At 33.3% G+C, this 12090-nt stretch overlaps 4 non-coding genes across 4 annotated transcripts; all 4 read left to right on the forward strand.

The window, feature by feature from the left end:
* Positions 1-8274: 8274 nt before the first annotated feature.
* On the forward strand, positions 8275-8362 carry TRNAY-GUA (transfer RNA tyrosine (anticodon GUA)). The gene is given in 2 exon segments: positions 8275-8311; positions 8327-8362. It is a non-coding gene; the product is annotated as a tRNA-Tyr (tRNA).
* Positions 8363-9334: 972 nt separating this feature from the next.
* On the forward strand, positions 9335-9422 carry TRNAY-GUA (transfer RNA tyrosine (anticodon GUA)). The gene is given in 2 exon segments: positions 9335-9371; positions 9387-9422. It is a non-coding gene; the product is annotated as a tRNA-Tyr (tRNA).
* A 973-nt stretch (positions 9423-10395) lies between these two features.
* TRNAY-GUA (transfer RNA tyrosine (anticodon GUA)) lies at positions 10396-10483 on the forward strand. Its single transcript is given in 2 exon segments — positions 10396-10432; positions 10448-10483. It is a non-coding gene; the product is annotated as a tRNA-Tyr (tRNA).
* A 934-nt stretch (positions 10484-11417) lies between these two features.
* On the forward strand, positions 11418-11505 carry TRNAY-GUA (transfer RNA tyrosine (anticodon GUA)). The gene is given in 2 exon segments: positions 11418-11454; positions 11470-11505. It is a non-coding gene; the product is annotated as a tRNA-Tyr (tRNA).
* The last annotated feature ends 585 nt before the right edge of the window (positions 11506-12090 follow it).

Raw genomic sequence — 12090 nt, forward strand, 5'->3', positions numbered from 1 at the left:
CAAGTGAATTAAATATCAAAGTGCTAACAATTCTGAGTGTGACTCAAAAATTTATCTTGGTATGTTGGTCGGATACATTGTACTCCCTCCATTTCAAAGCTGTCTCATTTGTTGTTTTTAACACTATTTATCGATCACTCCTAATATTTATTTTATTCTTAATCTATAAATGAAAACATCATTAAGTGAGATCTTGATTGATTCATTTCAATGTAACTTTTATTAATATCAATTTATTAGAATTTAAAATTATACCCAATTAGAGATATTTAGAATTGAAAATGCAGTGGATAGAGTGAAAAAGCAAATAGGGCAATTTGAAGGGAGTAGTATGCATTGGTGATCTTATCTTATGGTTGATGTATCTAGTAGGATGGGTAGTATAAGAAATTCGTAGGAGTTGCAATGTACTTTGTTGAGCTAGAGCTAGCTCAAGCGAGTAAGATTACAATGCCCGAGTGAGAATGACTATGAAAACGTTGCAAAATCCGATTCTTTTCCTCCCCAATACATACCCTATACATACATTAAGTCCTTATATCTTAAAGTTGTTGAGAGCTTCACTTGGGGTTTGGAGAGCAATTGTACAATAGGGTTAAGAGCCACAAAAGGGAAGCTTGGAATAAGATTAAGCACTACATATCAAGGGTTTTCAAAGTGAGATTAGAAAGAGGTTTTTGCTTGTAACCTGTCTCACTCAAGCATCCATATATATAATAGGCTTCCAATTGTTTGGATGTGTTTTATAGTATTCAAGTGATTTAGTTGAAAGATTTTTACATCTCACAAATTGTTGTGTTCTTTGCTTTAGTTGTTTAATTTTATGAAACAACTGCACATTCATAAACAATGATATCATTAAACAATAAGCACAACGAGCAAGCAGTAGTAGGTTGATACTTACTAAGACAGGTGTCTACCCCGAAAACAACAAACTTAACTTTTTAGGTTTCAAAAACCAAAAGACATCCAAAACTCTTCCTTCTTTAGCTGCTACTACAAGAGATGCATTTCCACTTCATTCTTCTCTCCCATGCCTAAATCTTCCCTTAAAGTTTTGTTCTTCTGCTCCAGTTCTTGAAATACTTCTCTCCCTTATCATATATATAAATAAAAATTAATTTAATAGATTATTTTGGGCATCAAATGGAAACACAAGATACAGGAATAAGAGATAAATCATTGTTCATTAATAGTTGAACATAATGATTTCTATTCACCCAACAAATATGTATAATTTTATTTACACTATGCACACCCGCTGTTTTCCTTAACGGAAGAATTAAACAACTATAGTTTGGATTACCGTAAGCAGATCCATAATACGCAATGCCAATGTTAAGAAACGTTGCTGCAGAGTACAATCCCATCGGTGCTTCCAAGCAGTGAATAAACGGTGCAGGTCCCTTGCTATGTGAACCAATACTGAATATAGCATTATCTAACGTCTCAGCCGATAGATACACACGTAGGTATTGCTCTCTGTTCATTTGCATTTCCATACACATTGCATGTAGAGGTGAACACGGTCCGATTTGGTCTGGTCTGACACTAAAATCAAACCAAACTAGAAATTCCGGTCTGAAAATTTTTCGGACCGGACCGGACAGTTTAAATCACTAGACCGGACCGGACCAAACCGTTTTACAACGGTCTGGTCTGGTCTACGATTTTTTATTTTTATATTTTCATCTGAAGACTCAACTCTCTTAAATGATGATAATTCAAAACACATATTGATTAAACAATAAATTAAGTAATTACATTTAGTTGTTTAATTTAGTCTAAAATCATATTAGATATAAATTGAATAATTGATATATGGTTAAGTTCGAATTATTGAGATATGCTTAAATAACTTAAGTTTATCTTACGGTTAATTTTATAAGTCTTGAAATACGTTTCAATATCTTGAAGAAAATTACGTTTATAATAAGGTTCGTTTCGTAATTATAACTTTGAAATATTTTAATATGTCAAGGTTCTTTAAAATTATATTTGAAATATTTTAATAGATCAAGGTTCATTAAAATTAACTTTGATATTATTTGAAATTAAGTTTGAATATATTATAACACGTCATTCTTAAACGTTCGAATATTTTATGTTTGAATTTAAATTTAAAATGTGTGTTTAAGATACTTAGTTGATTAAATTGTTAAAGTACAAGGTACACTTGTTTTGTTAATTATAGTATACGGTTATAATTGAATTTAAATAAGTTATGATAATTATAGAGTTTCCTATTAATAAGATGATATTTGAATTAACGCTAAAAATAGGAAATGACTATTTGAATTAATACTAAATATAGGAATTAATTTGAATAAGTATTTACATGTTGATATATCTGGTTTTTGCTTAGTTTTCAATGTCTTGTATGAGTACCAACGTGGCAGCATAGCATTGGTTATTAAAGACAAATTACAGCACACAATGACGAAATTATCTTAGCTGTCAGTACACGTCGGTTTGAAATAAAGCTCAAGGTCTTGAAGACTGGCTCAGAATATCCAGATCAACAAAATTAACGGATGAAGATTTCTTGCTCTTCAAGGATGTGTTAAGGCGTAACATCTATAAATACAAGACTTCATTTCAGAATTAAGGATACACCTCTATGCACCTCTTCTTACATCTTTCTCTCTTGTAATATACTCTAAGTGTTTAAAGAGTTGTAATTCTTAGTTCATCTAGCTCTTACAATTTGTAATAGGCTTAAGTGTTAAAAAGAGTTAGATTATTCATAGTTTAATACGCCTAACTTAGAATACTTTTCAAAGTGTTCAACTTGTAATCTCTATTGTGAGATTGGGATTTGCTTTTATTAAAGGGACTTGTAAGACGTTTCTTCAAGGGGAAGAACGTGGTGAAAGAAGATAGTGAGATCTTCTAGTTTGTCTTAAAGTCGGATTAATAAAAGGCGTTGAAATCCTACGGGTTGAAAGAGAACCCATAGGCGGGGAGTAGGTTGTTTAGAACCGAACCTCGTTAACATATCGTGTGTTATTCTTTAAAGTTTAATTTCCGCACATACGTTATTGTTTTACGAATTGACTCAAAATTGTTCTAGACAACATTGACAGACTCCTCAATCTCTTGAAACGATCTTCCAGACAAAAATTTTTAAACGCCCATACTCTCTATTCAACCCCCCCCCCCCCCCCCCCCCGAGGGTATTTGACCTCCTATCAACTTTCATCATCCAAATTAATACATGTATTTATGCAAATATTTCACACCTACAATAAATAAATATAATAATTTGTAATTAGTTGATAACATCAACATTATTCAAATATATATTGCTATATAAAAATAACTACATCTTAAAATATCTAGGTAGCAACTTAATTTTTTAAATACAAAATTATGATTTTTGACTGTAGTACGGTTTGCGATCCAGTCTGGTCTGAAAAATAAAAAAACCGAGACCAGACCGTAAACCGTAATTTAATTTACAAAAAACTAGACCAGACCATTTAAACCGTAGACCAGACCAAATACTAAAATTCTGGTTTGATTTACGGTTTTGACCAAACTTTGTTCAGCCCTAATTGCACGTCGTAAAAGAGGCCATGCCTCCTCACCTCCCAACTCTGTGACGGCAATAGCTCTAAATCCACAGTTACCATCACATATAACATCAATCAAATCAAACATGTAAGGAGGGAGAATATGCGGGATGTGATTGGGCCATGGAAACACTGAAAAATCACGACCCGCTGAACCATATGCAATTATTAAAAATAAGGTTAGTAAGATTCAGCTGTAATAAACTAATGAGAATAACAGAAAGGAAAGTCATGTACCGGATAAGTTGAAACTAAAGTTAATTCCAACTGAGGATTGCGTTTCTCGACCACTATATCTACCACTAGATCTCCCGCGGGATGAAGATCTAGACCCACGACCCCGAGAGGATGATCTTTCGTATTCAAAGGTGCTTTTATTTCTCCTTAGGGTTTTGCTTGTCGTTGGTCTTCCCTTTCTCGGTGGACTTGCATATGGCTCAGGTATATCGGCACAATCAGGGTGTAATTCATCTTCAAGTACCTGAGATAAGTGTCGTACAACTGCGGGATCGACTTTTAACACTTCATCAACCAACGATTGAAAGTACTCTTTGTCGTCGGCGTTTGCGTGCCGTACTCCTTCTTTGGTGTTAGCTTCTACCTCTGTGTACGTTAAAGTTCTCTAGAATGGATGAATATCATCCAAATACAACGAACCTTGTGACCTGATCGACAAATAGAAATAACAAGCACAGGGCAATCCATGGTTGCTTTGAAGTGCACAACTGTATTTGTCAAATACATAATCACCCAAATCTAACATACGGTTATGCTCAAGAAGCAATTGTTCCAAGGCAAAAATGGATACATAGCGATATAACGGTCTAAAGAAATTATGTCGCAAAGACCTTGAAATAGAATTCATGGATTCTTGTAGCGCTTGTCTGATCCTCGATTGCTGATTTGTTATCTGTGTGTGTGCCCTTTTAAACAGGGTATCAAATGAGCTATTACCGCTACCAAGATAATACTTGAAAGACGAGTGTTGGCTTTCAACTCTACTGATAGTCTGGTTACCCATGCGTAAACAGTCATTCGTCCATGCACGCACAAATTCTCTTTATGTGGAATCCATGTTCCAGCCAAATATCGAACGACCTTTCTGTTCCTAATCGAACGACCTTTCTGTTCCTAATCGACCAAGTAGCCACAATCAATTCCCATCTGTTTTCAAATTCGGCGAGCGTAGAACTGTTAACCAAGGGGTTCCATCTAGTTTTCTTGAATATCTGCCCTTGTTGATTTCTTTTCCCGCCACACAATTTTTCCACCATGTTCTCTACGTCATTGGCAATATGCCATAAGCATAATAAATGACGCACATCTACATTAAAAAGAAGATTGAATGTAATTAAGATATATTCAATAAATAGAACGACAATAATTAATCAACACAACCTTTTTACCTGGGAAGACATCACGAATAGCTGCAGATAAACCCTCGTCTCGATCACTTACAATTACTCTAGGAGTTTGAGCTCTACCAAAAATATCTCTCAATCCCTGCAACACCCACGAATATGACACAATCGCCTCATCTCGCATCAAATAAAATGCAACCAAGAATTTGTGATTGGTTGGCATCATTCCAATTACTTCACACAGCGGCCACTTTTGTTTATTTGTTTTGTACGTTGTATCTATCAACACAACATAGGGCTACGTACGCATCATCTGGATGGATGTAGGATTTGCAACTAATAATCTGCTTAATTCTCCTTCACTATCCAAGTCTGTCCAAACCACGTAATTATGCTCTGTGGCCATATAAAGACAATGTTAAAGGGGAGTCCTACCTTCCATCCCTTCTCTCCTAATTGATCGTCTAACATTATAAATTTGATTCATACTAGCAAAAAAAACCAGGAAACTTTTTGTCTAATTGAGGTCATAATAAATGCAGGTTGCATGTCGGTTGCACTAAGCTCTCGTAAGTGCTGCTGAATATCTACATTCAACCTATTTGCCCTTACATGACCAACTTTGTACACTAAAAACGGGTGGTTATATCTTCCTTTTTCACTAGGAGACACCCTCACAGTCTAAGGTCTTTCTTTTGGTTTACGACTACTTCCTACAATCATAAATTTACAACCACATGTTCTACTTTTAGAACCAAGTCGGGCAACATTATCTAGGTTATGCAAATCACCCCTAATTAGAGGTGAACACGGTCCGGTTTGGTCTGGTCTAACACTAAAATCAAACCAAACCAGAAATCTCGGTCTAAAAATTTTTCACATCGGACCGTTTAAATCACCAGACTGGACCGGACCAAACCGTTTTACAACGGTCCGGTCTGGTCTGGTCTGGTCTACGATTTTTATTTTTATATTTTCATCCAAATTAATACATGTATTTATGCAAATATTTCACACCTACAATTAATAAATATAATAATTTATAATTAGTTGATAACATCAACATCATTCAAGTATATATTGCTATATAAAAATAACTACATGTTAAAATATCTAGGTAGCAACTTAATTTTTTTAAATACAAAATTATGATTTTTGACCATAGTACGATTTGCGGTTCGGTTTGGTCTGAAAAATAAAAAAACTGAGACCAGACCGTAAATCGTAATTTAATTTGAAAAAAACCCAGACCATACCATTTAAACCGTAGACCAGACCAAATACTAAAATTCCGGTTTGGTTTACGGTTTAGACCAAACTTTGTTCAGCCCTACCCCTAATATTACCATAACGATGACATCTTAAATACAAACTAACTTTAGAAAGTTCTTTTTTTTTTTGTTTATATGAAGCACGTGTAAATTGAAAACCAATTCCTATTGCTATCTCGTCGGCCCAAGCATGTAATTCATCTACAAAATCAAATTTCCTATCCGTAACAAATCTACCAGAGTAATCTACATTGTCCCCTAAGTTTTCAAAGTCCTGTAAATTTAAAATATGAAATAAAACATAGATTAGGTTAAATTTAAAATAATTTACTTTAATAATAAAAATATTCAATATTAAATAAAAAATAATTTACTTTAATAATTTAAATTTCAACTAAATTAAAATGTATATAAAATAAAATAATTCTAATAATAATAAAATACAAAATAATTTAAATAAAATACTACAACATAAATTATAAGTTACTAGAATAATTTAAATAAAAAATAAAAAATCATTTAAATAGTTTAAATAATAATAATAATATAAATTATGAAATAAAATAATTTACTACAACATAGATTAAATAATAAGAAAATAAAAAATAATTTAAATAAAAAGAGAAATAAAAAAAGGTCAGTCACACGCGACCAAACCGTGGCTGAGTCGCACAAAATGTGCGACTGGACCACGGTGCAGTCGCACGTTTTGTGCGACTCAACCGTGGCTCAATCGCACATTTTTTTGCGACTCTAAATTTTTTTTTTTAAAAACAAGCATTCGAATCGATTTAAGTATGTACCGAATCGGATTTATAGTCGCTTTGGTTAGCCATTGTAAATCGAATTCAACTTTTAGCTTGTTTTAACTCAGAGAGCATTTTTAGAGAGATTTTAGAGAGATGTTACCGTGTTTGAGTTCGTAACTTATGCAGGGGCAATACTGAAAATTCAATATATATAGACTAACGATAAAAGTGTTATTAGGTGAGATTAAAGTGTGTTAAATAAATTTAAGTCCAGAAGCATTTTTTTTTTATAATATAGAGGTGACGATGTTTAACAATCCCCAAAATAAATACCGAGTACAAGATATATCAATAGAATCTCGACCTATGACTATCTTTACGTACAACTTATTAGATGGGGAATTTTGTTTATATTTTTTGACATAATTGAGAAAATGATTTGTTGGATCATGGATGATGAGGTTTAACCAGAAAATAAGTAATGTTGGGAACTTTGGGCAACTATGTCCTCGGTCTGTTCAAGTAAAAGTAGAACGCTTGAAGCATTTCAAACCTTTTGTTTAAGCGTATAAATTCGTTGCGTTTCTGTGAAAATCTACCAAATCTTTCAAATCTAAAGTCAACGGTACGCACGATTCTTCGATTAACATTATTATTCTATTGCTTTTGCGCATTATTCGTATAGTTGTGGAGAAAACGTGCGAATCTTTTCATATAAACCCTAATTTTTTGAATTCTCTATAGTTGATGTATTAATTACTGTTTATTCGATTTCCTATGTGACTGACGAAAATGTCCAAATAAAATCAATTAATCTGGAATATAGGGTTTGAATTTTGTAAATTTTACGTAGAAAAGTAATGTTTGGAAAAATGAATTTTATTTTTTCTATTTATCATTACTTACTAAGTGATTGTGGAATATTTGAAAATTGATATTGTTGAATCTCTTAGAAGTACTTAAGAGTAATTTCACTGCTAGAGATGGCAGAAAGCCGGCATTAGCTAAGTTAGAAGAGTGGAGACTGTAGTTTGATTGATTTAGCAGTTAGTTCGCTGGTTCGTATCCGGCAGATTGGAAAATGTTATCCTTTTGTGCTCCAAATGATGATCATGTTATGTCAGAGTGAATCTTGTTTTTAGTGATTGTTTAAGCAATGAACCATATATGTTTAACTTGTTCCGGATCATATTGAATTAACTAGGGACATCTAGTTCATGTGGATATCATGGGTTAATTTAGATAGTGATGACTTGATGACTTTATGAGGCTAAAGAATATGTTTAAATGTATGTTTGGAAGTTGTTATAGCGAGGATCCGACCTTAGCTCAGTTGGTAGAGCGGAGGACTGTAGTTGTTGAGCAGTTTAATCCTTAGGTCGCTGGTTCGAATCCGGCAGGTCGGATATTTATTTCCCCACCAATTTTTTATCATCTTGATGATTTTGTTTTGAGGTTAATTTTACAGTGATCCTGGTACTAGAACAACAGGACAAGTCTATCACCTTAGAGTTTAAATAGCATGGCTAGGCATCCCCATGACAGTTCTGATTTCAAAATTATAAGTTATCAAATTATGGATGTATTTTGGATTTTATTTGTTGTTTTTTTCTTTTCATCTTGATCAGTTAAAAATCAACATTAACATCAGCTTGCAGCTCTCTTGATGAGTGAGAAATTGATAATTGACATTAATTGAGCTAACATGTTTCTTGATGAGTGAATATTGACATTAGGCAAGCTAACAACTGAAAAAGGCATATAGTTTAAGGTTAAATGATATCTCTAATTATTCTTAATTAAAAATTATAAAAAATTGATATTAATAATCTTTGTATTGAGACAAATTAAACAAGATATTACCTGACTATGTTTTAACTTATAGACTAAAAATAAAATACAAATTAAGAGTGATAAGTGAATGGTGAAAAAAAATAAATGGGACTAATAGGTAGAATAGGAGGGAGTATAATTTCCCTTTTGTTTGTCTGTTGAAGGCTTTAATCTTGTTGGTATGACATTGCCTGACCTTAGCTCAGCTATTAGAGTATTGCTTGACCTTAGCTCAGTTTTTAGAGTGCAGGACTGTAGTTTGATTACTCTAGCAGTCTAATCCCCAGGTCGCTGTTTGGAATCCGGCAGGTCTGAAACTGCTTACTTTTTGTGCTTCAGATGATGATCATATGATGCCAGTGTGAATCTGTTTTTTTGTTATTGCTTCAGCAACGAAACAGAATTGTTCAACTTGATTTAGAATATATTAAATCAGCAAGTAACATCTATTTCAAGTGGATATGATGGGTTATTTTATATAGTGTTGACTTTATGTAGGATAAAGAATGTTTAAATGCATATCCATGAATTTGTATAGCAAGGATCCGACCTTAGCTCAGTTGGTAGAGCGGAGGACTGTAGTTATTGAGCAGTTTAATCCTTAGGTCGCTGGTTCGAATCCGGCAGGTCGGATTTTTTTTCTCAAGAAAATTTCACCAGCTTGAAAATTGTATTTTGAGATAAATTCATTTACAATGATCTTGGTATTAGGATAACATGACAAATTGGACATTTAAATAGCATGGTAAGGTATCCCTATGAAAATTCAGATTTGGAAATTAGAAGTTATCAAATATTGAGATATTTTGGATTTTCATTGTTATCGTTCATTTTTCTTTTTATCTTGATCAGCTTAAATCAACAATAGCTAGCCACTCTCTGATGATTGAGAATTGACGTTAAACAAGCTAGCAAGTCTTTTTATCTTGATCAGCTTAAATTAACATTAGCTAGCCACTCTCTTGATGATTGAGATCTGACATTAACCAAGCTAGCAAGTCTTGATGATTGAATATTGACATCAGACTAGCTTGCAAGTCTTGTTGCGTTGAAAATGCGTTGATAGGATCATAGTGATTTTTTAAGCTTGTAAATATGAATAAAGCTTGAGCTGAAAGGCTTGATATGGTGCCAGGTGCCAAGGTAGGAGAAGTCAACATCATCTAAAGAATTAGTTGTTTATGATTATTAGGGGAATTGGAGAAAAAGTCAGAGTTGCTTTAGAAAAACTGAAAATGGCATAAAGTTAAAGGTTATATTATATATTTTCCCTTTTTTTTTTGTCTGTGGAAGGCTTTAATCTTGTTGGTATGACATTGGCCGACCATAGCTCAGGTTGTAGAGCGGAGGACTGTAGTTTGATTACTTTAGCAGTTTGATCCTTAGATCGCTGGTTCGAATCCGGCAGGTCGGAAATTGCTTGCTTTTTGTGCTTCATATGATGATCCTATGATGCCAGGGTGAATCTGTTTTTTGTTCTTGCTTCAGCAACAAAACAGAATTGTACAACTTGATTTAAATTATATTAAATCAGCAAGTAATATCTATTTTATGTAGCATAAAGAATATGTTTAAATGCATATCTATGAATTGGTACAGCAAGGATCCGACCTTAGCTCAGTTGGTAGAGCGGAGGACTGTAGTTGTTGAGCAGTTTAATCCTTAGGTCGCTGGTTCGAATCCGGCAGGTCGGATTTTTTTTTTCTTTAGAAATTTCACCAGCTTTAAAATTGTATTTTGAGATAAATACATCTACTATGATCTTGGTACTAGAACAACATGGCAAATTGTACGCTTAAATAGCATTGTTAGGTATCCCTATGAAAATTCAGATTTGGAATTTAGAATTTATCAAATATTGAGATATTTTGGATTTTCTTTTTTTTTTTTTTGTTTTTTTTTCTTTTATATTGATCAGACCAAATCAACATTTGCTAGCCACTCTCTTGATGATTGAGAATTAACATTAACCAAGCTAGCAAGTCTCTTGATGATTGAATAATGACAACATACTAGCTAGTAAGTCTTGTTGCGTTGAAAATGCATTGATAGGGTCTTAGGGGTTTTTTAAGCTTATGAATCAAGTTTGAGTTGAAAGGCTTGATATGGTGCCAAGCTAGCACAAGTCAACATCATCCAATGAATTAGCTGTTTATGATTATTAAAGGAATTAATGAAAAAAGAATTAGTGAAAAAATCAGGGTTGTTTTAGAAAAACTGAAAAATGCATAAAGTTAAAGGTTAAATTATGTATTTTCTCTTTTGTCAGTGGAAGGCTTTAAATCTTGTTGGTATGACATTACCCGACCATAGCTCAGATTGTAGAGCGGAGCACTGTAGTTTGATTACTTTAGTTGTTTAATCCTTAGGTCGCTGGTCCGAATCTGGCAGGTTGGAAATTGCTTCCTTTTTGTGCGTCAGATGATGATCATATGATGCCAGGGTGAATCTATTTTTTGTTCTTGCTTCAGCAACGAAACAGAATTGTTCAACTTGATTTAGAATATGTTAAATCTGTTAGTAACATATATTTCATGTGTATATCATGGATTAGTTTAGATAGTGATGACTTTATGTAGCATAAAGAATATGTTTAAACGCATGTCTATGAATTGATATAGCAAGGATCCGACCTTAGCTCAGTTGGTAGAGCGGAGGACTGTAGTTGTTGAGCAGTTTAATCCTTAGGTCGCTGGTTCGAATCCGGCAGGTCGGACTTTTTTTTTGCCCCATGAAGTTATCACCAGCTTGAAAGTTGTATTTTGAGATAAATACATTTATAAGGATCCTGGTAAACAACATGGCAAATCTTACACTTTGACAGCATTGTGAGGTATCTCCATGAAAATTCAGATTTTGAAATTAGAAGTTATAGAAAATTGAGATATTTTGGATTTTCTTTGTTGTTATTGTTCTTTTTGCCTTTTATCTTGATCAGATCAAATCAACATTAGCAAGCCACTCTCTTGATGATTGAGAATTGACATTAATCAAGCTAGCAAGTCTCCTGATGATTGAATATCGACTCTTGACTAGCTAGCAATACTTTTTGCTTTGAAAAAGCGTCAATAGGATCATAGGGATTTTTTAATCTTATGAATAAAGTTTGAGATATGGTGCCAAAGTAGCACAAGTCAACATCATCTAAAGAATTAGCTGTTTATGATTATTAGGGGAATTAGTGAAAAAGTCGTTTAAGAAACACTGAAAATAGCATAAAGTTTAAAGTTAACTGATATATTTTCCCTTTTGTTTGTCTGTGGAAGGGTTTAAATGTTGATATGACATTGTCCGACCTTAG

The sequence above is a fragment of the Amaranthus tricolor genome, chromosome 5, assembly GCF_026212465.1.
Source record: "Amaranthus tricolor cultivar Red isolate AtriRed21 chromosome 5, ASM2621246v1, whole genome shotgun sequence".
In the NCBI taxonomy this organism is placed as follows: Eukaryota; Viridiplantae; Streptophyta; class Magnoliopsida; order Caryophyllales; family Amaranthaceae; genus Amaranthus; species Amaranthus tricolor.